This window comes from Mus caroli, unplaced genomic scaffold, assembly GCF_978045245.1.
Source record: "Mus caroli unplaced genomic scaffold, Mus_caroli_1 scaffold_2, whole genome shotgun sequence".
Classification (NCBI taxonomy): Eukaryota; Metazoa; Chordata; class Mammalia; order Rodentia; family Muridae; genus Mus; species Mus caroli.
In genome coordinates this window covers 148753582-148779646 of record NW_028227257.1, presented here as the reverse complement: position 1 = coordinate 148779646, position 26065 = coordinate 148753582, and the positions used below count along the sequence as shown (strand labels likewise).

General features: G+C 50.7%; 1 protein-coding gene across 6 annotated transcripts in view; it reads left to right on the top strand.

Annotated features, from left to right (window-relative positions):
* Nucleotides 1-1254: 1254 nt before the first annotated feature.
* Nucleotides 1255-26065, top strand: part of Prrc2b (proline rich coiled-coil 2B) — an 83653-nt gene continuing 58842 nt past the window's right edge. For all 6 annotated transcript variants that reach the window (XM_085835018.1, XM_021183098.3, XM_085835017.1 and 3 more), the window contains exon 1: nucleotides 1255-1500. The gene's annotated coding sequence lies outside the window, so the exon portion shown is untranslated. The remainder of the gene's footprint in view (nucleotides 1501-26065) is intronic.

Below are 26065 nucleotides of genomic sequence, written 5' to 3'. Positions count from 1 at the left end.
ACACACCCAAGTGGGGTGGTTTACGTCATCTTTTAAAAAAAGGGGTGAAGTGTCTATATTGTGCACTTGTTATGGAAGGGAGACCTTGCTGTGGAATGGTGCAACGTACCACTTCTGCCGTACCACTTCTGCCTGTTTCCTGCATGTATCTTGCCACTGGGACCACCCTCTCCCTCCAGTTCCTTTACTGGAGACAAGATACACATTCTAACATGTCAGGACTGTCAGGCTGTCAGGTTTGTCTGTCAAGAGGCTCTACAGCTCTGGGGGTGATGGGGGTGGTGGGGGCAGGATCCAAGCTCAGTCCCTCTTTTGAGCCCTCCCTCCCTCTCAGGTCTGCATTCCCCTGCCTTTTAGGGTGCTGAGTCCTTCCCATTCTCCCCACCCTTTTGCGTTCTCACCCCAGAGCTCTCCCTGGGGTCCCCTTCCAGTCTATCTCCAAGCTTCTTACAAGAGCCCCTCCCCCACCCATGGAGGAGGCCTTCTCCATGGTGGGGGTGGTCTTCACCCAGATCCACTCTCCATTGAGATTCCTCTTCACCAGGAGCCTCTCTCCATGAAGATCCCTCTGATTTGGGACCCCATCTCCATCCATGTATCTTGCCACTGGGATCCCCCTCTTCCCCCAAGTTCCTTTACTTTTCTCCATTTGAGCCATCCTCTCCATTGCAGCCCCTTTGCACCAGGGCTTCCTCCTTCTCCAGGTTCCTTTCCACCTAGACCCCTTCTCCATCAAGGTTCCTCTCCACCTAGGCCCCTTCTCCATCAAGGTTCCTCTCCACCAAGGCCCCTTCTCCATCAAGGTTCCTCTCCACCAATGCCTCTTCTCCATCAAGGTTCCTCTCCACCTAGGCCCCTTCTCCATCAAGGTCTCTCTCCATCTAGGCCCCTTCTTCATCAAGGTCCCTCTCCACCTAGGCCCCTTCTTTATCAAGGTCCCTCTTCACCTAGGCCCCTTCTTCATCAAGGTCTTTCCATTTAGGCCCCTTCTCCACCTCGGCCTCCTCTCCACGTAAGCCCCTTGTCCATCAAGGTTCCTCTCCACCGCGTCCCCTCTCCAGCCGAGCCTCCTCTCCATGTAGGTCCCTCTCTTCCGCAGCCCCTCTGCACCGCGGCCCAGCTCGCTCCCCGCGCTCTCCCTCCTCCTCTCCCCCGCCCGCCCTCCCTCCCTCCCTCCCTCCCTCCCTCCCGGGACAGGGGCGGCGCAGCAGGGGGCGCTGAGCGGGCCACCGTGCGGGCGGCGGGCGGGGGCGGCGCGGAGGCGGAGGCGGCGGCGGCGGGGGGCGGGGAGCCGAGCGCGGGCGGGAGGCGGCGGCGAGCCACAGCGCCGAGGCTCCAGCGAGCGCCGAGGAGCGGGAGGAGGAGGAGGAGGCAGAGGCAGGAGCGCAGAGCGCCTAGCCCCGCGCCGCCGCCGCGCAATCCGCCGCCATCCGCCGCCCCCGCGCCCGGCCGCCGCCCGACCGCCATCGCCCGGGCCCGTCGCGCGCGGACGCAGACCAGGTGGGCCGGGGCCGGGGCCGGGGCCGAGGCCGGGGTTGCGCTTTGTCTCCGCGGCGGTGCGCTGCGGCGGGCGCGGGGCTGCGGCCTGGGAGGCCTGCTCGGCGCTCCCCAGCTCGCCATTGTTGTGTCTTCACGGCCAGGGCGGGAGGACGGCGGGCCGGGCGGGGCTGGGCAAGGCTCGCGGTTGGGATCGAGCCCGAGGGCTCTCCTGCGCCCGGGGACGGCGGCCTCGTCGGCCGGGGTGGGGAACGCGGGACCCCGAGGCCGCCCGGAACCGCAGGCCGAGCGCCGCCCCGGCTCGGGTGGGTTCGGCTGCGGGAAGCGGGGTGGTGTTTTCACGGCACCCGGAGCCGCTGCTAAAAATGTTTAATGATAAACAGGATGTCGCTGCTCGAGGCCTGCCAGATTGATATTTGTTTTCTTGTTTTTTTTTTTTTTTCTTCGTCTACCTTTTAAGAGAGAAATGCAGACCTATTGAGATAGATGGAGGGCCTCTCTGGAGAGGATCTGCCTGCATAAAAGTGGACGCTGCTGCCTTCCTTTCTTTGTAAATATCGTGGGGAGTTGAAGCCCACTGTTAGGCAAGAATAGGTGTCGCCCCCCTTCCCCAGGCAATGGAGAGCTTGAAGGAAGTGGGAGAAGGGGGGCGCCGATGCTCTCCGGAGTGTGTCATTTGCTAAATGGCTGCCTGGGAGAAACCTTTATAAAAGCTGTCTTTTGCAGGATAGCTAAATTTCACCTACGGTTTTTCTTTCCTGGAAAGGTTAGCGTGTATTTCGGTGTGTTGTCTGTTTGCATTGTATATCTCACTTGGGTTTTCAGTCCGTCTGTCTGAAGCCTCAGCGCCCTTTCTCAGCAGTACAACCGCAGGGACTTGCTTTGTATTGTAATGTCTGCACCGTAGTGGTGCAAGCTGGGACCTGAGGGGTACAGGCTGTGGAGTGGGATGCTTGCTGCCACCGAGGGACTCCTCAGCCTTCACAGGCAGGGAGGCATGACTTGGCACGCCGTCGGTGCTCTGTAGTTACTCTGTGCTGTCAACCTAGGACAGAAGGCTGGCCACTTGTGGTGTCATCCATGCTGGGGCATGCCACAGGTGCTGGTTTGAAGTGGCAGCGTTGGAGAAGGGATTCAAAACATTGGGTGATGTAGGACTGCTCCTGGGCTACATGGTGAAAACCCAACAAAATACCCACATTCTTAGGTACTTTGGTTAGTGCTGGGCCTCTGTGGGGAGGAGGCACGGACTGCGTTTGTAGCCCCCGTCAGAGCAGGGGGTTGTCTGGCTTTCGGTGGGCTGGAATTGTACAGGATGGATAGGAGAAGAGACAGGAACTCGGGAGTCTTGACTTTGGAAGGGAACAGCCCTCCTTGGGGATGGGCAAATTATTGTTTGGGGAGCCTTCAGCTTGTTCAGGCAAGTGTGCCTCTTGGACCCATGTTCAGGTCCTCTTGAGTGACTTTACCCAAGTCTCTGAGCCCCAGCTCTTGCATCTATAAAATGGGAATAATAGGACTCCCGCTGTATCTCCTGGGAGCCTCCGGTAAGGTTCACAGCAGTGTTTTCTGTCCTGGGAAGGTGGTAGACATGGACATTCTTGCAAGGTTCCTTGGTTTTGCTAGTTCCTTTTAATTCCTGACTTTTCCTCGGGTCGTGGCTTGGGGACCCCCTGCAAATGCTGTGACCAGCAAATTGTTTCTGGGCTGGCTTAAAGGTCCAGGGGAGCTCAGCTAGATTCTGCTGCTAATGGGAGACCATGGAAGGGTTTCAGATAATGAATGGGGAGACAGATATTGGTCTCACTCTGTGTGGTGACGTAGGCCTGGCTCTTGGAGAGCCCTGGTTCACTTGCTGGTTTCCAGTTGGATAGACAGTGACTTGCAGTCTGGGAGGGAGAGGTGTGTGTGTGTGTGTGTGTGTTGTGTTGATTCATTTGCCTTAATCATTTGCTGAGTTTAAGGCGCTTCCATGTCCCCTCCAGGGCCTTTTCTACGCTTGCCATTTGGCTCATCCTTGCTGTCTGACCTCCTTTGCCAGTCTGGTCCTGGTCTGCCTGTGGCTGGTGGATTAGGGAAGGTTGAAGTCTACTGTTTCTGGCCCCAGGATTTTAATTCCTGGCGGACGCTGCTCATGTGGGGCCTGCTCTGGTCCTCCCCACTCTTCCGTGGGAAGGAGAGGGTGAGGGAGGGGAAATCCCTGGGCACTTGAGAGTCAAAAGCCTTAGGAGAGTGGAGTTTCTGGAATGGCCGGTCAGAACTGGTTCCTGAGCCTTGGCTTTGCTCAGCTACCCTCCATCCTGTTTGAATTTCAACTCTCTCCCACCCACCCTCCCGCCCCGTTTCTTTTTCTCAGAAAGATTATTTTATTGTCTTTTAAAGCTCCCCCCCCCTTTGCCTCACACAGAGCACCAGCTCCCAGCTAATGGCTGTGGGTTGGTTCTATCCCCCTTTGTTCCAGCGTTTAAGATTGATCATTTCGGGGTTAGTTTCTATTTCAAACCAGAAGAGGCTGGGAGGTCCAGTGCATGCATTTCTAAATTCCATAATGAGGCTCCTCTGCTGTCAAATGTTCAGATCAAGTTACAGGCCAGCAGTTATTAATATGGCCTGGCCGGAACAGGTCTTAAAACAGGACAGTTTTTTTTTTTTTTCCTTTTAAAAAAGAAAGAAGAAAAGAGAATATTTCCAGCAGACATCCGTTGGACTCTGTGCTGCGAGCCTTGTTTTGTTTGCTTTTGAGTATTGTATACAAAGGCAGGGCTAAGTAAGTTTAAGACTTCTTTTGAATTATAGTCGATTATATTTATTGTGTGTGTCTCTGCTTGTGTACCATGGTCCTCCAGTGGTGGTCCCAGGGCAACCTGTGGGAGTTGGCACTAGCTTTCTATCCCGTGGTTCCTCGGGATTGTCAGGCTTGGCCAATTGTAAGATTGTCACCCTTACTACTGAGTCAACCCTCAGCCTTCAGTCATTATTATTATTATTATTATTACTACTTGGGTTTGGATAGACTTGGGAACGTCGGGATGGGGCCACACAGGGCTAGTGGTGCTGGAAGCCGTGGGGAGAGATAGGTGGTTAGTCTCCTGGAGCGGGGACATTGTTTACCACGAGCCTTTAGGTTTCACAGGGGCCCTTTGGCATCCTCACCTGGGAGCTGGCAGGCCTGGGCCTCACCACAGGTGACACTGCTGTTTACATAGGCGGGCCTGTGGGAAATCTGTGCTCCAGGGGGGTGTTTGCCTTGGTGGCTTGCTTGCTTGAGCTTTGTTTTCCGTTGTACTTTTCCCCTTTCTCCTATAACCTTTCCAGAACTTCATGGATTCTGTAGAGATGCTGGTGTGTGGGGCTTCTCATGGCGGTAGGAGGTGGCTCTGCAGGGTGAAGTCCACCTCCAGGGGCTATTGTCTGGAACGTTTGCCTTTGTGCCTCTCTCTCTCTCTCTCTCTCTCTCTCTCTCTCTCTCTCTCTCTCTTCTCCCTCCTCTCTGACCATTGGCTTCTTCCTCTTTGGCTCTGGGAGAAGTCAATCCTCAGGTGCTCAGGGATTTCCCTGCCATTGTACAATGGCCTTTAAAATAAAATAACGTTTCTCAGCCCCTAGTAAACGTGATTCCTGAAGAAAAAACATTAGAAAACATTGACAAGGATTACTAAGAAAATACAGATACAATTCACCTACCCCACCCGCTAACTGGAGAGAACGGCCGTGAGTGACCTGGCGTCTTTGCAACTGGAACATTCTACATACCTGCATTGTGCACAGCTGACAACTTCGTTTTTCCTGTGAATGTTGTGTTTTGTGTCCCTGCTGATTTATTTAATCTTGCAGTTTGCTAGGCAGTTCAGTTGTTACCCGTCTTTCCTCTCCTCTGTCTTGGTTTTTATCTCTGCCTATCTTCCTTCCTGCAGTGGCTTTCCTAAGGTTGAGAGATCTATTCTGGTTTTCTTTTGAAGTTTTCTCTTTTGAGACAGGGTTTTTCTGGGCAGTCCTGGCTGTCCTGGAACTCTGTAGGCCAGCTCTGGCCTCGAACAGAGATCCATCTGCCTCTGCCTCCCGAGGACTGGCGTTAAAGCAGCTTGCCACCACATGGAGCTCTTCTGAAGTTTTCAATCCCGTTCCTCTTTCATCATGATGAGCATGAAATGGCTTCTGTCATGAGCCACCAGGTTCTGGGTGGTTCTGTCTGGGTCAGGGTGTTTTTATTTTTTATAAGGTTTTTATTTATTATTTTAATGTTTATCTGTGTGCATGTGTGGGCATGGGGCTGCAGTGCCAGAAGGGTGTTGAATGCATGGGAGCTGGAGTTAGCCTGATGTGCCTGCTAGGATGGAAGAAAATAACTGGTTTTAATGCCTCTCCATCTCTCCAGTCCCTGGTTCAAGGTCTTCATCACATGCTAGATTGAATGTAGACCAGGCATTTGTCTCAATCCTTCTGGAAGTAAGGGGGTATGAGAACCCGGCAGGAAGCCCCTCCCAAGAGAGGCTTTGTGGGGAATGTCCCAACCTGTCATCACTTCTTTTTTTGATGTGTGCAGATCAAAGGTGTGAGCCACCGCCCCGGCCAGAGGGTGGATGGTGGTTTCATTTTGAGACAGAATCTCTCTTTGTAACCTTCCATGGGGCCTGCTATACACTTTGTAGGCCAGGTTGGCCTCAAGCTCACAGAGATCTGCCCGTTTCTGCCTCTTGCGTGCTGGTGATTAAAGTGGGCCATGGATTTGGCTGTATAACGCAGGCTGGCCTTTCCGTGGCAATCCTGCCTCCACTTCCCACCGACTAAGATCACAGTGTGTGCTGACATTTGGTTCTACTTTTCTTCATTACTCATTTAAAATTTGTTAATAAAGCTTTAAAAATAATTTTTACTCTAATGTTTGTGTGTATGTGCACAGTTACATGCACATATGCATGTGCACCCGCATGCTTGTGGAGCTTTGAGGTTAAATTCCATGTCTTCCGGATCACTCTTCCCCCTCAAATGAGGCCTGGTCTCCCTTGAACTCAGAACTCACTGCTCTGGCCACTCGGTGTGCACTGGATTGCAGAATGCCCACCTGACATTTGTGAGGTGCTGGGCATTTGAACTCTGGGTCTCAGGTTTGTGCAGCAGGTACTTTACACACAGAACCATTTCCCTGACCCCTAAAACAATTTTTATTGTGCTAGAATGTGTCCTTTGTAAGTGTCCAGTTCAGTGGCATGGGGTCTGGTTACAGGGGCACACACTCATTACCAGCCACATTCCTCCCGAACTGCAATCCACCGTTAGAGATTGAGTCTTCTCCCAGCCTCATGCAGCCACCCGTCACTGTTGGCTCCATGTGAGTTTGACTGTTCTGGGGTCCCTTGTATCAGCAGGATCACCCTACGTTCATCGTATTGTTACTAGCTTACTTTATTTAGCATGCTCATTCCATGTTGTGGTAGGCTCCAGAGCTTCCTGAGGCTGAGGCAGGAATTTGAGGATAGTCTGGGCTGCAGAGCCAGACCTTATCTGAAAAACAAACAGGGCGAGCAGCTGGCTCGGCAGGTAAAGGTGCAAGCCTTGTGACAGTGCTAGCCGGATGGCCTGAGTTCAGTCCTTGAAATCCAGGTAAGGCAGGAGAGCCTCGGTACTTGTCCTCTGACCTCCACACACAAGAGGTGGCGGGCCTGTCCCACTCCTCAGCACATGTGCACACTCTGTTTTGCACACATATGTACTACATTTTCTTCGTCCGTCCGTCCGTCCGTCCGTCCATCTGTAGATGACAACTAGTAAGTACAGCTGTTTTGAATCTGTGGGACTTGTTTATGCCAGTGGGAGCTGTTGTTCCCTGTGTGCGAGTGCTCCCAGGCTCCCCTGTAAGAGGGATGCACCACTCTAGAGTTGTGTAAGAGGGCCTCACAAGAGGCCACCAGCATCAGCTTCCTTTAGCCTGGGAAATTGGGAGTGGTGCTCTGGCGTTTGTGGCAGAATTGAAATAAGCACCCACTTGGAAGCAGTGCACTGCGGCCTGGGGTGATGAAAATGGGTTTTACATTGAAATCAGAAACTGCAGATCCCCGGAGAGAGCCCATGCTTTTCAGGGTACCGAGGCCCTTTTGAATATGGACATTCTGTAAGTATCCAACTTCCCAGCATGCCTTGGGTCATGCTTTTGTACAAATGAAGGGATGGAAGAAGGGGCTGTGGCCAGCGCCCTTACCCAGGCCCCTTTGTGTTCTCCAGCGTCTTTTGGGGGCAGGTGGTGTTTACAGACAGTCCAGAGCTTAAAGAACAGCTCTGTTCCCACAAGGACAGAAAATACAGGCCTGTCTGGGAGGGGTTAGGTTGCTCCTGCCGGGGTGACCTGTCTGTGGGACTGAATGCGCTCAGTGTTTAGGAGTCATTAGGGAGAGCAGGGGGTGGTTTTGAGATACAATGCGACATTTTCTGGTGTTTATTTTTCTGGCAAATTAATTTAAAAAGTACATATGTATATATACAATACCGGTTTACACACAAGAAGGAAAAGGGGGTGCACAAAGAGGAGTACACGTGTGCCCCCCCTGGCCTCCCAGCGGGAAGCACTGTTTACATTTGGTTGTGTTTATCCTGCCAGATTCGGTATAGCAGTAAATGCAGGCTTAAAGGGCTTAGGGAAAGGCTGTTTCAGAAAACAGACTGGGGGCGGTGGGGGGTGGGGCATGGGGGGAGCCAGGGTGCAGCTGAGGGGCTGGGGTGCAGTTTAGAAGCAGAGCATACAAGGTCTTGGATTCTGGATCCAACCTTGAAAAACAAATCAACAATGGAGTCACCTGTCCATATCATAGGGTACGTTTTCAAACATACCGAGGGTTTCTCCTTATTAATAGAAACAGATATGATTCTTAATATTTTAGACATAATGCTTACTAGTTTTTACAAAATGTACAAATGTATAGAAAACAAAACAAAATAGCTCAATCATCTAAAAATAGCTCAGTCCCACGGCCCAGATATTCCCAGTAGACGTATTATTATTATCTTTTAAAGGTTTCACTGGCTGGCCTGGGACTGCCTTTGTATACAGGTAACCTTTAGCTCACAAAGGTCCACCTCCCTCCACCTCCTGAGTGCTGGGATTAAAGGCATGAGCCACCATACCCAGCTTAATATATGTATTAACAAGTGTGGTGGCATGAGCCTTTAATCTCAGCACTCAGCAGGCAAAAGTAAAAAATTGTTTTTAAAAAAACTTTATTTACAAATTGTAAAACGTATAATGAAGAAAAGCAGGGCTAAGTAAGATGGTAGCGCACAGTGTAATCTTGGTACTTGGGAAGTGGAGGCAGGAGGATTGCCATTCAAAGCTAAACCCGGGTTACATCATCAGGCATGGTAGCGCACACCTGTGACACCAGCATTGGAGAGGCAGGGGGGGGGTCTCTGAGTTCTAGGCCAGCCATGGCTACATAGTGAGATCCTGTCTCAGTGTGTGTGTGTGTGTGTGTTTGCGCACGTGTGAAGGAGTGTGCCCTGGTGCACACATGGAGGCCAGAGGCCAGCTTTCTCTTTGGCAGTGTGGAGTGTCCTAAGAAGCCTGTGAGGGTCTTTGCAGACTCTGCTTCTTGAGCCGTGTTTCTCTTTTCCTTCGTGCAGCTCTTTGTGTTTGATTGGAGGTGCGAGGGGGGGGGGTTCTCCCTCCCAGTAAGGCCTTTTGCACTGAGGTTACAGGTTGTGACCTGCTGGTCTGTGTCAGAGCTGACTTGCAGATGTTGGTCTGCAGTGCAGGGCCATGGCAGAAGCTGCTCTGGTCTGTCAGGTGAGGACCTGCAGAGGGCATAGTGGGACACACAGGGCCAGTGAAATGATCCTTGATGTTAACTCTGGTCCTTCCTTCCTGGTTCCTGGTGCAGGCAGGTCAGAGATGCCCTCTCTTTGGAGTTCTCTGTGGCACTTTGGTGGTGTACAGTCACCAGTGGAATGTTTCGAATGCCTCCTTCGAATCTCCTGTTGAATAGGTTCCCCCCAACTCCTGTTTAATTTTTATTATTAAAAATATTGGGGGGGGGCTATGGGGGACTTTTGGGATAGCATTGGAAATGTAATTGAGGAAAATATGTAATAAAAAAAAAAGAAAAAAAAAATTATTGCACATTAGTTTGTGTGTGTGTGTGTGTACGCATGCATACCACTGTGCATGTGTGGTTAGAGGACAACTTAAGGGGGTCGGTTCCTTCCTCCCAGGTCGGGTCCAGGAATTGAACTTGAGTTGTCAGGTTTGGCTGCAAGTGCCTTTACTTGCTGAGCCATCTCGCTGGCCCCTCTTTTTAAAAATACCCTCTTTTGCGTCAGGATCTTGTGCTGTGTAGGTTGGCCTTTAGTTCAGTGCTGTGGTCATCCCTGCGTGCTGTTTCTGGGAACTCGAACCTGGGAGTTCTCCTGGGAGGAGAGGCATGGCCGCCACCCCACCTGCTGCCCTCTGGGGTGACCTGTTTTGGGGTCCTCGGCTTTCAATTCTGTGGGTTCTAACACTGAGCTGGTAACCTGGGGCCAGTTATTTAATCTTCCTACTCTGTTCTTCTTGCTTGCAGAATGCTGTAGCTGCACTAGACCTTCATAGAAGGGAGGAGATTTGAAAGGTCATGTACTTAAACCTTTAGAAGGTACCTGGCACAAGGCAAGCAGGCTCTCAATAAACAGGAGAGCTATTAATGGCCCTGAACCCAGCACTCAAGGAGGGCCTAGGGGTTTGGTGTAGGCAGGCTGTACACTTGGGACTCATTTGTTTACTGGATGCTGAGGCTTCTAAACTCGGCTGCAGACCCAGATCCAGCAGCCCTACCTTTTCCTCTGGCAGCCCCGACCTCTCAACCAGCGTTGGCTTTCCTGGGAAGCAGGTGCCCTGGGCTCTTTCCGCTATTCCCACCTCCAAGAACTCCACTGCCATCTTTTACAGCCTGTGGGGGTGTTGATCGCTGGCTGGTGCCCTTCTCAGAGCCTTTTCTCTGGAGGAAGGAGTGAAGGCAGGTAGGGGGCTCTGGCTGTGCAGAGGCTCTGCAGCTAACTGGCCACAGTTCTGATGCGGTTTCCAGTAATGAGAAACTCTCTTCTTAGCCCACTCATCTACCTGCTGTAGGACTAAACACATGATCTCTTAGTTCTTGGAGACTCCGTTTCTTTAAGCTGCTCAGTGTGGATGCAGCTTGTCTCATGTCACCAGTTGTCATACTGCACTGCTGTGTGCATTGACACATGCCTGGACATACTGGTGCAGGGTGGGGGACCTGGTTGATCAGCAATGGTGTATGGTACGGTTGTGCATTTATTTACTTCACTGAGACACCCCCAAAGCAAGGCATGAGTGAACATCCAAACCTGTTACAAAAATCTAAAGCCTTGCATAACACGGGGAGTAGCATGAAAGCCATGCCCTCTCCCCCCCTTCCACCCAGAGGACTTCTGTCCTGAGAACAGTCCCAGGCAGGGCTGCTCTAGCTAGCTACAAGAACTCGGAGCCTGTGACACCCAGCATGCTTCTGCCTGCCTTCATGTAAAAGACCTGTGGGATGTGCCTCCCTTGGGACGAGCCCACTGTGCTCCCTGCACATCCTGGATGAATCATGGTTCTGGGCTGGCCAAGTTCACTGGGAACAAAGAATAGATTTAATTAGCTGATGAGTTCTGCTCTCCTGAGATGGCAGGGCTCACCATTTGATGCTGACATTCAAGGTGGGAGGGCAGGGGGGACGGGACAAGGTGGACCAAGTTGCTGAGATGTGGTCTGGTTAGGATAAGATTTTATATAGACAGGTGTGATAGGCAGTTCTGTTTGTGTGATAAATGTCTGTGGGTAAATGCTGTGATTTATTTATTTATTTATTTTTTAAATTTGTGGTTTTTCGAGATAGGGTTTCTCTGTGTGACCTGGAACTCTCTCTATAGACCAGACTTAGAGACTTGCCTCTGCCTCCCCAATTTGGGATTAAAGGTGTGTTCTGTGATTATTTTTTTTTTTAAATGTTTTTGTTTTATGTGTATGACTATCTTGCCTGCATGTGTGCACCACATGAATGCAGTACCCAAGAAGGCCAGAAGAGGGTGCTGGATTCTCCTGGGGATGGTGTTACAGAAAGTTGTTAGCTGCCTTTTGGGTGCTGGGAATTGAACCTAGGTCCTCTGCAAAATAAGCCAGTGCTCGAAACTGCTAAGCAGTCTCTTCATCCCTGGCTGTGATCTACCTACCTACCTTTCTTTCTTTCTTTCTTTCTTTCTTTCTTTCTTTCTTTGTTTTTTTCGAGACAGGGTTTCTCTGTATAGCCCTGGCTGTCCTGGAACTCACTCTGTAGACCAGGCTGGCCTCAAACTCAGAAATCCGCCTGCCTCTGCCTCCCAAGTGCTGGGATTAAAGGTGTGCGCCACCACTGCCTGGCAATATTTCTTTGAATAAGTGGATATGGTATTTGCAGGATCATAGTTTGCTGACTTGCAAGTGCCCTTGGGCAATGCTTGGCTCTTCCTGTAGTCTTCTCCTTCCTTGTTCCTTCTGACTTGGTCTTGTCTGATGGGGGCCCAGTGGTCATCACTGCCCTGCCTTTTCTCTGAGACATGGGGAAGAAATAGTGTGTGGGTTTCCTGTAGTAGACCCTTTTTGAGACCAACTCAGCCCTTTATCTTTAGAATTCAACCTTTATTTTCCTCAGAGAGAAGGCAGGCCCTGTGGGGGCTGGGTCCTGGTGACCATCATTGTAAATAGCCCTCTGGAGAGGTACGTGACTCTGGAGTAGGGAAGGGAGGGGATTGCCATTTTGGCTGTGAGGACAGCAGCCCCCACAGTTCTTTGTGGGTGAAGGTGTTGAGCCAGCCTAGTAGTTGAGGTCTTACTCAAGTCAGAGGGACACTCAGAATGGCCTGGTGGCCATTTTGATTTAAAATTTTCTAAGCCTCATTGTGAAACCTTGGTGGGATTCAAACTCAAAGCAGTCCTCCTTGGCTCTGCCTCCGTAGGACTGAGATTACAGGTCTGTGCCTCTACTTCTGACCCGTAGGGGCTTCTCTGGCAGCCTTCATTGCTAGCTTTTGCCTCCTTCATCTGTCCGGGATGCAGAAAGAAAGTGGATTTTGTTTTGTTTTGCGTGGACTACGCGTTGCATCATCCCCAGCAAAATGGGGTTTGCCCGGTGTCAGCATCCTCCTCCTGCCTTCAGACTAGGCATGTGACTTGAAGTAGTGTCAGGTGGTGTACACGGACTGACCCAAGTGGGTGTGGTGTGGTGGCTGATCACTCTCATGTCAGGTGGCCCAGCAGATGGAGGTGCTTGCCTCTAGGCACAGTGTTGGGACTGAGTGAAATCCCAGGATCCATAGGATGGATGGATGGATGGGTGGATGGATGGAAAGATGGATGGATGGGAGAGCCAATTCTCATAGGTTGTCCTCATCTACACACACACCATAAAAAAATAATAAAAATTATTATGTTTTTTGAGACAGGGTTTCAATGTGTATGTATCTCTGGTTGGCCTGAAACTCATTGTGTAGACCAGGCTAGCCAGGAACTCAGAGCTGCTCCTACCTCTGCCTGGGGAATGCTGGGATTGCCATGTGCTGCCATTCTGGTTTTTTTTTTTTCTTTCTTTTAAGAAAAAAATATTTACATCACAAAAATTTTGTTGTTGTTGCTCTGGGGATTGAACCTTGGTCTGGTGGCCTGACCCACTCCAGCCACACCCTAGCCCTGGTTGCAGCTTTTGTTCTACAAATTATCCCTCAGCTGGAGTCCTTCTCCTCATAATGGCCTGAGATCTTCTGAGAAATGGTGGTCGAGGGTCAGCAGGCCAAAAGTGAGCCTGACCTGAGAGGAGTGGCACTGAGAGATGGCTCCCTGGCAGAATCAGCCTGATCTTGGCAGCCCAGGTCCCACTGATAAAAGCATGACCCTCATGGGGGGGCGGCAGGAACATGCAAAGCTGGCCGCATTGTGGACGCTATGGTTGTTCCCAGTGGTCCAAGGTTGTCTTGTCCAGCACTTCTTCCGTGGATCAGTGTGTTGGATTGACCTGGGTTCTTGATTCTCAGTTAACTGAGTCTGGTGCCTGTGGAGATGAGAGGATGGTGCTGGGTCCCTTGGGACTAGAGTCACAGAAGGATTTGTGCTATCGTATGGATGCTGGGAACTGAACCCAGGGCCTCCACAAGAGCCACAAGTAGTTGTAACCCCTGAGCCATCTCCCCCAGTGCCTTTTCCCGACCTTTTATATTTTACAGTTGGTTGCCTGGCATAGGTATGTCCGTGTTGGGGTTTTACAGTCTGAAGTCACAGCATGTCCTCTGAGTTCACATGTATTTTTTTTAATCTTTCTTGTGTAATGTCCTGGCTTATTTGTGGCATTTTCTAGGTCTTATGCAGGCAGTGGTTTTGATTTTGTTTAGTTTTAGATGGATTTTGCTTTTCTTTTGTGTGTACGTGGTGGTGGTGGTGGTGGTGGTGGTGGCAGCGGCGGCTAAAGAAGTCCAGAGGACAGTCGCTAGGTGTCCTGGAGCTGGAGTTACAAGGTGGCTGTGAACCGCGTGTTGTGGGTGTTGGGAACCAGAGTCTGGTCTTACCTGCTGAGTTCTCTCCCCAGAACACCTCCCCTTTTTTCTGGTTTATGAGAAAGGCAGGTACCCCCCCCAGGAACCCCCAACGCCCCTCTTTGCCTACTAAGTTTAGGATGGCAGGTGTGAGTAACATACCAGGTTGTTTAAATTCTCTATTTTAAAATCTTTTTTGGGTTGGTTGGTTTGTTGAAAGGAGGTATCTGTCCGTGACATAAGACTCACTATGTAAACCAGGATGGTCTTGAACTTGGAGTAGGTCCCTCTGCTTTTCAAAGGGTGTGAGTTCTTCATTGATTTGAGGGGTTTTAGGAGCTAGGGTTGGAACTCAGTGGTTGAGGGCTTGTCTGACCCTTGTAGCCTGCATCCCATCCAGCCTGCACCCCCGCCCCCAGTCCCTGAAATCAGGTTTTCCAACTTATTGAAGCTTTCTTTTCTTCTGTCTTTTCTTTCCTTATTTTTAGACAGGGTCTTGCTGGGTAGCCCTTGCTGGGTAGCTTGGAGCTAACAGCAATTCTGCTGCCTCAGCCTTCAGTCATAGGCATGGACCACCAAACCTGGCTTCTTTTTTCATTGTTTTAGGCTCTGTGGATTTGTTTGTTTTTCTGGATTTTGGACTTTCCCTCAAGGCTGATACAAACTCCTTTTTGAGTACCTTTGCGTTCTCCCTGGGGGCAGGGAGCTGGTATCTTCTTTGCACCTATTTGAGTGGGCTTTGTGTACCAAGCTGTGGAAATTTATGTATATTTTCTCTTGTGTCTATGACTTTTATTTTAAAATTGCTCTGCACATTTACGTTCATGTCAGGTTCGGTTTTTTGTGTGTGGCTTGTCCCCGACCTTGGCAGAGTAGCTCTCCGCCTTTTACTTGTCTCTCATCCAGCATCACATTGTGCGCTTCGTCCACACGGCCTTGAGTTTATTTGTTCTCACTGCTGAATAGTCAACACAGTGTTTACCCACTGTAGGGTGATGGGCATCTGGCCTACTTCCGTTAGATCACGAGGCACCTACACTCTCGGGTCTTCAATGCATGCGCCTGTGTGTTTTGTCAGTCCCAGGCAGGGTGTGGCAGCGATACCATGCCTTTCCAGTTGTGGCTTGATTAGCACAACACCAGCAGTGCCCAGAGCTGCCATGTTCGGCCCCACAGGCTTGCCAGTGTGGTCCTGAGAGGGTGTAGTTTCTGCCTAGACTGATCTCCAGCTTCATGTAATTCCAGGAGCGGCCCCAGCAGCCTCTTCTTGTTGGCATTTGTTTAGAAATATACAAACCAATTTCTTAAATTTCTTTGAAAATGCAAAAAGCCAAAAATAATGAGGGCATTCCTGAAGAACAGAGCTGAGGGGCTGTCCCACCAGATATGAGGATGTCATGAAAGCCACAGTCATGGAGGTAGTGACATAAAGACAGAAGGGACCGGCCAGTGAGCTGAAGGACAAAAATGTCTAGAACCAGACGCGCTGCTTTCGATAGCCTGTCTCTGCTGGTGAGCTTCCTGTCACTGTTAACACATACCTGTGGTAACTTACGGAAGAAGGACAAAGGTTTATTTTGGTCCACAGTTTTGCAGCGTCCGGTCCATGGTTGGTTGGCCCTGTGACAAGGCAGCACATGTTGATGGGAGCATGTGATGCTCAACCCATTACCAACCAGGGAGGAAAAAGAAAGGAAAGCCAGGCAGTGGTGCATGCCTTTAGTTCCAGCAGTCAGGAGACAGAGGCAGGCTGTTCTCTGAGAGTTCAAGGCCAGCCTGGTCTACATATCAACTACTACCAGGACAGCCTCAAAAGAAGAGGGAGGAGGAGGCTGGGCCCCCACAGTCCCTTTTAAGGGCACAGCTCCATTGAGTTGAAGACCAGCTGCTAAGCCCTACTTAAAGGTTTCCGCATCTCCTTTATTGCCACCTTGAGGTTGGGGGAGGGGCAGACTGGGCTTTGCCTTTCCACCTTGAGTGGCTTTTGAGGTCTCACACCCTGGAGCCTCTGTCCTGGTCTTGGCTGGGCTCTTTCCCAGCACTGCTGCCTTCTCAGGTGATCTGTGGCTGTCATTTTGGGACATTTTTGCCTGTTTCTTCGAGCCCTTATTTTCCTGTTCCTTCCGGTGTCATCTTCTGAAACTGAGGCATCGGAAGGCAGCCACTGTCTTAAACAACAAGGCTGTTTTCTTTTTTTTTTTTTTTTAAGATTTATTTATTATTGTATCTAAGTACACTGTAGCTGTCTTTAGATGTACCAGAAGAGGACGTCAGATCTCATTACGGATGGTTGTGAGCCACCATGTGGTTGCTGGGATTTGAACTCAGGACCTTCGGGAGAACAGTCGGTGCTCTTAACCACTGAGCCATCTCTCCAGCCCAACAAGACTGTTTTTTACCAAGTAAAGTCAAGTCCAGAGGCAGGCAGCATTGGGACTCACTGGTCCAGTGGTTCTACCCTCAGAACTCAGCAGTCTTATTAAAAACCGAGTACTGAGTTAGCCATTGGTAGGCTAGAATGAATGGCCTGGTGTGGTGGCATCGACTGACTGCCTTGTGTAGACACTTTTTTTTTTTTTTCTTCGAGACAGGGTTTCTCTGTGTAGCCTTGGCTATTCTGGAACTCACTTTGTAGACCAGGCTGGCCTCGAACTCAGAAATCCTCCTGCCTCTGCCTCCCGAGTGCTGGAATTAAAGGTGTGCACCACCACGCCTGGCATGTGGACACCTTTTGAGGGGTGAAGGAACCTATGAGTCTGAAAGGATTCTTTCTTCTTCCCATAAGGGCTGCTGCTGGCTGATAGGTCTGCATTAGCGACCTCCCGTGCTGCAATCAAAGCTCCCAGTTGAAGGGTGTGATGTGTTACAACAAGGCAGTCATGGTGGTAGAGTGTGAAGTCACGGTGCATTGTAGCCAGGAAAAAGAGCATGAGATGAATTCTGCTATTCAGTTCTTCAGTCCAGGACCCCAGCCCGTGGGATGCTGCAACCCTAATCTAGAAACTCCCTCGGACTCGCCCAGAGGCTGGTCTCCATGGTGACTCTCACCGGAAACTGTCGAGGGTTGGGAGTCATTGCTTCCTTTCATTCTAAGGGGGCTCTTCTGGGGCTGAGGCAGACTCAGAGAAAACACGCCCGTAGTCACCTGTTCTCCCGGTGTCTTTGTGTGATCTTTCTGTGTTCTTGGGTTAGTCTCTGGTTTCTCAACTCCAGGGATTTTTCTTGGGTTTTTAATTTTATGATTTCTTCCACTCTTGATTTAATGTGAGGCAGGAGGCGAGGTTGAATAAGTGTGTGTGTGTGTATTGTGTGTGTGTGTGTGAGTGCTGCTGGAGCATACTTCTGCTTGGCTGAAATGTGGGGAGAGGACGCAGGGTGTGGTAGCCCCTCCTGGTTTCTCTTGCTTAGCTTCCTTTTTCACTTAGTCCGCTTTACTGTCCCGCGCCCTTTGACCTCTCTTAGCCAGGGTACTCAGTAGGGAGTCTGACAGGCTCATTCCTGGGCCTTTCTGATTCTGAGGCAGCCGCTACTTCCTGGCATCCCAGGGTGTGTTCCTTCTGAGTAATAGCCCTCATTTTGTGGCATGTCAGTCTGCTGCCACCAAAATTGCCCCTGGATTTCGGGTTCTTTCTCATCTTTATCTGGAAGGGTTCTAGAAGAGTAGGTGGTCCTTCAGCAGGACACCGCTGGTTATCTGGGTGGTGTTGCTCTGAGTCCAGCTGATGGGACTAGTGGCCATTTGAGATGAGTGTCCATGTGTGCGTGACACAGCAACTGGAGTATTTTGTGAGCTAGCCTCGGCGGCACTGCCCTTCTGTTCATGGTTTTGACTGAGAGGTCTGCCGCTGAGCACAGAGTCTCAGGAGAAAGCCGCTGGTCTGGTCGCAGTCTTCTCACAATGCCTGCCCACCCCCCTGAGCCCAGCCTGGTACAGCAGTTGAAGCTTTCTGTAGCACAGGCTCTGCGTTCATCTGGGGGTTGGCATTGTCACCTGGCGGTGTCTGCGAGGTAGCCACCTGTCCCATCTCCACTCCCTGGCTCCTCTTACCTCTGTGTTTTGACACAGAAGCCTTTGCGGGGAGTTTGTCCTCACTTCATCTTTGTGGCATGGAATTCCCAGAGGATCGGGTGGTTACTGGGGTAACATCACTCCTGGGTCTGCCTTTCCGTGCTGAGTTGGGTTGAGCCGAGGCGGCAGGGACCGAGTGGTAGACAGTACTGCTTTCTCCCTCGCTGAGAAAGTTGCTTCCTGCCTGAGGCCCACAACCGCATTCCTGTTTGCCCAAATCCCAGCTTACTGTGGGTGACGTCATCCACAGAGAGGCCTTGGGTGTAAACAGTCACAGCTGCAGGGCTCAGGGACAGCTGCAGGTGGCGGGATGGCGGCCCCAAGTGTTCCTCTGCTTGTCTGTCCCTCTAGTTCCTTTTTAAAATTTCCCATATACACATATACACAAATAGCAAATCTATTTAGAACTCGGGTACAATGCTGTGTGAGCTTCGTGGATGGTATTTTTCTTTTTCCTCTTTTTAAAATTACTCTTTTTAAATTTTCTTTCTTTTTTTAAAATTAATTTATCCTTTCATATATTATATCCAGACTACAGTTTCCCCACCCTCCCTCTGTTCCTAACCTCCTCTGTCCCCCCACCTCCTCCCTCCCCATCCACGCCTCCTTTGAGAAAAGGGCGGGCCTCCCAGGTTGTCAACCAAACATGGCATAGCAAGTTGCAAAGATTAGGCACAAGCAGGCAGACATGTCAGAAACAGCCCGTGTTCTCTGTTAGGTGCCCCACAAAAACACCAAGCTACACGACTTTAGCATATACAGATGGTCTAGGTTAGATCCATGCAGGCTCCCTGATTGTCCATTCAGTCTCAGCCCCTGTGAGTTCAGGTTTGTTGTTTTGTTTTTCGAGACAGGGTTTCTCTGTGTAGCCCTGGCTGTCTTGGAACTCACTCTGTAGACCAGGCTGGCCTTGAACTCAGAGTTCTGCCTGTCTTGCCTCCCAAGTGCTGGGACTAAAGGTGTGTGCCATTACTGCCCTTATTTTCTTCACTTATTTTTTTTTAGATACATGTTCACTATGCAGCCCTAGCTAACCTTCAATTCTCTGTAGACAGGTTGGTCTTGAACTCAGAGATCTGCCAAATGCAGGGATTGATGACATGACCCATTATTCCCACCCCATGATTTTTTTTTTTTTAAACAAGTTGTTGTTGTTGTTGCTGTGCTGGGATGGTGCTTGGGGTTTTGTTTGTTCTAGGCAAGCTTTCTACCCCTGAGCTGCACACCACCCCTCATTGACCTCTTGAACTGGGAACCTAAACCCATAGTAGAATAGAGAGCAAAAACCGGAGGCAGGCAATTTACATTATAGTGGGTGTTTCAGAGCGTCCAGGTGGCCTTGCTGGAGATGGGAGATGGCTCATGAATCAGAGAGTTGCGTGTGTGTGTGTGTGTGTGTGTGTGTGTGTGTGCGCGCGCGCGTGCGTGTGTGCGCGCCGCGTGTGCACGTGCGCGACCTGTTTGTATGATGTATGCATGTAATCGTGTAAGTATCTGCTGTGCATGGGGTGAAAAGCTGGGATCATATTGCGTCCATTTTCTCTTACGCTCTACCTTAGTGGCCTGAGTTAGGGTCTCCCAGCCTGAGGTGGGCTTTTTGGGCAGGTTGGCTGGTTCGTAAGCTTCCTAGTGCTGAGACTGCAGGCTTGTCCAGCCATGCTTTGCTCTCTCGTGTGAGTACTGGGGACACCACACACACACACGGGAACATTAAAGCTATATCACGAGTGCAAAAAGAAAAAAGATGTTATAGAAAGAAAACCGAGCAGTGCTGCTGGTGAGCACCCGCACTGATTGTCCCTGTGTTCCTGACGTGGGAGCCTTGGAACTGGGACAGTATGGTGGTGATTAAAGTGTGCCCACAGCGGACTGCCGAGCTCAAGAGAATTTTCTGAGAATTACAGTACACCTGTCTTCTGGAGGCTCATACAGGGGCTGGCCCACAGGTCCTGTACAATCACAACTCGGATCTCATGATTTCTGAGGGTGGACACCAGTCTGAAGGCAGGTCTCCTGTGTGTGGAGGAGCAGGTCTGTTCAGCAGGAGCCCCAAGGTGGGCTGAAGCTGTCTTGGGGAAGCTTGGGTCTAACTTGCTGTACAGAGTGGAGGGATGGGAGCTGCTGAGGTTGCACTGGGCAGGCACTGGCAGTCTGGATAGAAAACAGCCCCAGGGCATCTGTTCTGAGTCAAGAGGTCTGGGTCATGTGTGGTATTAATGCTCTGTGTGGCCCAGGTTGACCCGAAACTCCACACCTTCCTGCTTCAGCCTTATTAGTATTGTAAACCGCCACAGCCAGCTCACTGTCCAGTTTCTTAAAATAGATCTAGCAAGTTCATCTTGTGTGTGTGTGTGTGTGTGTGTATGTGTGTGTGTGCGTGTGCGCGCGCATGTGTTTACTATGTTCCGCATGAGCCCAGTGCCTTGTGCAGGCTCGGCAGGTCCTCTCACCACTCACTCAGCTACACTCCAGGTCCCTTTCATCCTTTATTTAATCCCTGAGGAATCTGGCCTTAAGTCACAGCTGGTGTAGGGTTGGGACAAACTGCAAACCCAGTGTTTCAGACATGGGACTGGGGAGAGCTGTAAGGTGGTGTTAGGGCTGGCAGCGGGCTGTGGACCGGACAGCTGATGGGAGGCTGTGTGAGGTGAAGCTCCTTGCTGTCTGAGCTGTAGCCCTGATGAAGGAAGGGGCCTGAGGACTGCAAATGGAGGCTGATGTGTGTCAGGCCATGGAAAGGCTGTGAACTGAGTGCAAGAGAACTGAGCCTGGGAAGAAAGTGGCTTTGTTTCTTATTTTAGTTTGTGGTGCTAATTTGGTCTCAGAGTCCTCTGGTGGTATCTCCCATAATAAACCATGGCTCATTAGAACCCCACAATTCAGTCCTATTTCCTCTATGCCTTCCTGCCTGCCTGCCTACCTGCCATTCATCCATCGAGATGGAGTTTCTCTGTGCAGCCCTGGCTATCCTAGAACTTGCTCTGTATTCTGTTGACCACACTGGCTTCAAACTCAGGGATCTGCAAGCAGATTGTCCTTGGTGAGGTCTCCACAGAGGAGAGAGCCTTGGCTGTGGTGTTTTAGGCCTGGCTTCAGCTGTCTAGACGGACCAGCTTCTGACTCGGAACGGACATGTGGGATCACTGCTGTTTCCTAAGGGCTACCCCTGCTTTGCTAGTGTGTGTGTGTGTGGTGTGTGTGTGGGGTGTGTGTTTGTGTGGGATGTGTATGTGAGTGTGTGTGTTGTGTGTATGTGGGTGTGTGTGTGTTTGTGTGGTGTATAGGTCAGAGGACAGTTTGGGAATAAGTTCTCTCCTCCCACCTTTATGTGGTTTCCTGATTGAACTTAGGACACCAGGCTTGAGAGGCAAGTACTTACCTGTTGTGCCATCTTACCTGCCCCAAACCTGGGTTTCTTTCATTCTTTGAAGATGTATTTCGATTTTAAAAAATATATACTTTTATTTGTGTATGAGTGTTTTACCTGAATAGTGGGCACTGACTCTAGGAGTCAGGTCCCCTGGAACTGGAGATACTGATGGATACCACATAGATGCTGGGAACCAGACCCCGATCCTCTGCAAGAACAGCAAATGCTCTTAACCACTGAGACATCTCTCCACTCCCTCTTTAATTTTTTTTTAAAGATTTATTTATTATTAAACATTAGTACACTGTAGCTGTCTTCAGACACACTAGAAGTGAGTGTCAGATCTCATTATAGGTGGTTGTGAGCCACCATGTGGTTGCTGGGATTTGAACTCAGGACCTTTGGAAGAGCAGTCAGTGCTCTTACCCACTGAGCCATCTCACCAGCCCCCTCTTTTATTTTTTGAATTATGTGTGTGCGTGCTTGAGTGTGGGTCTGTGAAAGGGTGTGCCCATGAGTGCAGGTGCCTACAGAGGCCAGAAGAGGGCTTAGATCTTCTGGAGCTGGAGTGACAGCTCAGATCCTCTGTCAGAGCCGTGTGCACTCAACCTCTGAGCTGCCCTCCATCCTTACGGCCTGCTTTTCTGAATGCCACATAGAGAAGTCCTGAAGGAGGTGGCCCGAGCTGGGCTGACCTAAGCTGACACCTGTGGAATCCTCTTGCTTGGATTCCTCTTCATTTCCCTGCTGTTTTTACCTGTACACCAGAGGTCAGGCAGAAAGCCAGCAGCTTGAGGTTGGTCTGATCTTGCTCTTGCGAATGAGGTTTCTGTGCCCCCCGTGTGTTATTTTTACTGTGTCGCTTATGGTGATGCGTCAGGCAGGAGGTCCCAGCGCAGCTCCGGATGCTCTTTGTCTGGCCTTGTGTATATGAGACTTTTGGGACGTTCTGCTTTCCGAGTACCAGATGGCTGCTCATATGTCTGTGTCCCACAGCACCAAGTGGTCCAGTGTTTAGAGCATGTATTGGCCTGTGAGCATTGAAATGTCTGAAATAAACAGTGGAATTAGAAAACATTTCTTTTTTTAGGCAGGGTTCATATATGTAACCCAGGCTGGCCTTGAATGAATGATTTTCCTGTTTCTACCTCTGAACGCTGATGGTACAGGCATCACTGCTCCTGGCTCTGGGCCTTCCTAAGGCAGATGCCGGCACAATGATGGCTGTTCTGATCTTCTGCCTGGGTTTTGTGTTATTCTTTAATTTTTGAGTGAGATTTAATAAGTAAATTTATGAAAAATAAAGTTTAATTTTTGTTACATTTTAAAAATGTGTGTGTGTGTGTGTGCATGTGTGTAATGTGTTTGAGGACACTCATGCTATCGTATGAGGTGGTCAGAGGACACCTTGAAAGTGGCTACTCTGTCTACCACGTGGCTTTGGGGAGCAAGCTTGGGACCTGACAGCAGGCCACCAAGTTGGGAAGTGAGATCACCTTTTTTTTTTTTTTTTTTAATATTTACTTATTTTATGTGTGTGTGTACCCTGTAGCTGTCCTTAGACATACCTGAAGAGGGCATCAGATTCCATTATAGATAGGTGTGAGCCACCATGTGGTTGCTGGGAATTGAACTCAGGACCTCTGGAAGTGCTCTTAACCACTGAGCCATCTCTCCAGCCCAAGATCACATCTTCATCAGGGAGAATAGAGAGCAAGTGAGCCAAGCAAAAAAACCCTACTGACCTGAGAGACTTCTGCAAGGCTGCACCTCCTAGAGCGGAGGTTCTCAGCCTTCCCAGTGCCCATGCTGTGGACCCCAACCATAAAGTTATTCCATTGCTAACTCATACCTAATTTTACTCCTGTTATGCATCGGGATGCAAATATTTGAACTGATGTTTTGGAGATTCCATGAAACGATGCCATAATCTGGGACTGAATGTTTAAATATCTGAAGCCATGGGGGAGGAGCAGCTCTCATTCATACCTGCACATCAGGCCTGGCCGCAAGCACCATTGTCCTGCTGAGCCCTGTCGCCCACCCAGTAGCCGGTTCCTAGGTTTTTTACCTCACCTGCTCTCTTTTTGGGCAGGTCATAGTTCTGCTGTCTTGTCTTGTCTGATGATGGCCTGCCCTACCTGACACGTCTACCTCCTTTCCTTTGGGTGCCTCCCAGCCGTGGCCTTAGCTAGCTGCACTCGATGGTGTGGCCTCTCCAAGTGACACCATGCTCTGAGCTGGCAGAGGTGCTTCATCAGTATGGTTGATGATGCACTCCAGGTCTTGAGGGCGAAGACTGAGAAAGCAGGAGATAGTACTAGCATCAGGGAGGCTGTGAAGAGAATGGGCTTTCCCTGAGAAAGCCTGGCCTGTGAAGTCAGGGTGTGAATTAGGGCTCTGTCATCCGGCACTGACATCTGCAGGCCGCCCATGAGCGCCTGGGCTGACGGCTGTCAGGATCCATCGACGTCTTTCCTGCCTACTGCAATCACGCTGGTGGCTGGTGCCGCAGCAGCAGCTGCAGCCTGGAGTCTAGGCCCTGGGCTCTTTGACCTTGGATAAGATCTCAGTCCCAACAACTGGACGTGAATGCTGACACAGGGGTATCTTCTAAAAGGGTGTTGTGAAGAGTCAGGGACCTGTGAGTGCCTGGGGGCGGGGGGGGGGGGCGGTGCTCAGGAATGCCATGGCAGCTGTTGCTGCCCCCACCCCCACCCCCCAGTCAGGCCGGTCCAGATTGCCTGGTCAGTCATCTGACACTGGCTTCTACCCAAATGTAGAGTGAAATTAATCCTGTTACCCGGAAATGGCTTTTGATAAAACAGTGTGCTGGGAGACAGACCCTGTGGAGGACAGCCAGCCAGAGCCTGCTGGACAGGCGGGCCCTGTCTGGAGAGGCGTGGCCTGGGTGTCAGTGCCTTTGTTGGCCGGAATCTCTTGAGTGGCTTTTGTTTCATCCCAGCCTGGGCCCCTGTCGTCTTTAGATCACGTGCCAACGTGTGCATACTTAGACTTCTAAATAGCTTGTCTTTATTAGTTCTTTCTCTAGAGCTGTCTTTGTGAGGGATCTTTTTCCTCATCTGCCTAAAAGCAGTATTTTCTCTTTAGCCAGTGATTTTCACAGTGCATCTGAGCCTTAGCTGCTACTGTAGGGCAGGAGGGTCCCAGGCTGGCCATGGCATCTGCAGTGTCTTCCAGTTTTCTCTATGCTACTAACGTTCCAGGTTAGATTTTGTTTGGAGATAAAAAGAGGTTGTCACCTACAAAAAGAACAGAAGGCAGCAGACAGCTGTGGCTATGCGCCAGGTTGGGCCACGCTCCCAGCCAGGACCTGGAGTGTCTGGGCCAGTCCTGTCCCATAGACCCAGGTGTGAGTCAGGCTGCAAGGCACTGGGCCCTGACCTGCCCAGCAGGGCCCCGGCAGCTTCCTGATTGACAGTCAATGCCTGCCCAGGCTTGCTTCCTGCCATCCTGGCCCCCAAGCTGGGGGTGGGTGGGAGTGTGTGAGGATGGGTAGAAGATGGGCAGATATCTGGAGCCGCTTGAAAGCCCACTGACAGCCAGGGCTTCTGTGCTGTGCTGTGAGAAGCAGCTGGCAGGCGGAAGAGCCAGGTGGGTGTGGGCTGGGCCAGGCCTCAAACACGTAGGCTCTGGGGGAGAGTTAATGTGGGAATTCTAACAGCTATGATGGTAGCTGACTGAAAGACCCATACAGTGTTCTAAGCAGGATCTGTAGTGTACTTTATAAAGAGCCAGGCGTAAAATGTCTCCACCTTTCAGGGTGCACTTGACTCCCAGTGCAAATTCCTCTGGTGCTGTGTGCCTGGGCAGACCACCTTCCACTTGTGTGGTCTCCACCTTGACTGTTGATGGAACCCAGGCCAGGGCCCTCCCAGCCCCTGAGGGGTTGTTTCTGTAACATCCCCAGTGCCTGGGAAGAGATGGATGGTTTGACACAGAAGAGTCACATGGCTGTACTTGGCTAGAGTTGCCCTGCACTTGAGAGTTCTTGACCAGTAGCCTGTCAGCAGTGAGGTGACTGAAGTCTGGGATACTAAAGGTGTGGGCAGCAGGTTCCAAACTCAGTGCACTGCTGTGCAGCTGTGGTGCTGGCCTGGGTTAAGATTCCCAGGCCCTGCCAGGCGGTAGTGGCACACCCCTTTAATCCTAGCACTTGGGAGGCAGAGGCAGGCTGATTTCTGAGTACGAGGCCAGCCTGGTCTACAGAGTGAGTTCCAGGACAGCCAGGGCTATACAGAGGAAACCCTGGGCGGGGGGGGGGGGGGGGGGGGAGATTCCCAGGCCCCTGCACTTCCCTGCATGCTCAGGGCATCACAGGAACATTGTGCCTTTGGAGTGAGTGGTTGCATTAACTGGGAACACAGAGTTCAAGAAGCAGTTGTGGGTGGAGGCTGGAGAGATGGCTCAGTGGTTAAGAGCACTGACTGCTCTTCCAGAGGTCCTGAGTTCAATTCCCAGCAACCACATGGTGGCTCACGACCACTAGGATCCAATTCCCTCTTCTGGTGTGTCTAAAGAGAACATCAATGTACTCACATACAAAAAATAAATTAAAAAAAAAAAAGCAGTCATGGACAGGC